Consider the following 1,068-nt stretch of genomic DNA (forward strand, 5'->3'; position numbering starts at 1 on the left):
CAGGGTGAAAAAATGAGCAAACAAACCATTTGTTGCGCAGCAATATCAAACCTGCATGTTTCTCTAAATTAAAAAAATGTTCATTATGATTGAGTATTTTAGAGTTTTTCTGAATTGCTAAAAACACATTTCTTGAAACCAACACTCATTTTCTCAAAAACCTTAAACACAAATCCAAATACTCAAACTAAATTTACGAAACCTCTGACTCTTCTATCAAAATCAAACAATCACTGCAAAACCATTTTACTTGTGTATATGACATTGAGTACATTTTGCAATTCTGTAAAAAAGTATAGTAATTGCAACTGAGTAAGGTGAATATATTGTATAGGCCTATGTATGTACTGCAAGAATAGTATTGTGCTGAATATTGAATAGTACTCAATGTTTGTATATATTCAGCACTTGGATACTGCAAAAAATACTGCAGTCCAACTGCAAAGGCCAAAAAGGTCAAATAAAACTCTAAATGAATAGCATGTTACAGTACACTCAAATACTGTAAGTTGTGTGATCGTAAAATCAGAGTCAATGAGAGATTAATTCTGTCTCAGCATCATGTCTTTATGCTTGAGTCCGGCCTGAGGACTTTGTCCACATTACAAGTAATGTTGTCTTTTTTGCTATAAAAAACCCCTCTGGTCTGACAGATCCAGCCTTGATAACACTCGCTAAACCTTACTCTTTCTCTCCTCATCCTCCACTTCTTACATGTACTCTTCCTCCTCTCCTTCTCAGATTGTTTCCATCTATTGTTCATATCATCATTCAGTCACCTGTGCACTCTGAACTGGCTCATATTTTGTACAGTTGGTTTGATCACATCATTAGAAACAAGTGTGAACAATTTTGAATCGTTGTGTGTAAACGATGACAACTGTGCTTTAAGTTGTTTAAATTTTGCCGCTTGTGTTTAGCATTTTGCAGCACAAATGCATCACAGTGTGATGAGTGTTTAAAGGGGTCATATGATGCTTTTTTAAAGATCATTATTTTGTGTATTTGGTTTAACAGAATATGTTGACATGCTTTAATGTTCAAAAAACACATTATTTTTCAAATACT

The sequence above is a fragment of the Sinocyclocheilus grahami genome, unplaced genomic scaffold (genome assembly GCF_001515645.1).
Source record: "Sinocyclocheilus grahami isolate Dianchi unplaced genomic scaffold, SAMN03320097.WGS_v1.1 scaffold283.1, whole genome shotgun sequence".
Taxonomy (NCBI): Eukaryota; Metazoa; Chordata; class Actinopteri; order Cypriniformes; family Cyprinidae; genus Sinocyclocheilus; species Sinocyclocheilus grahami.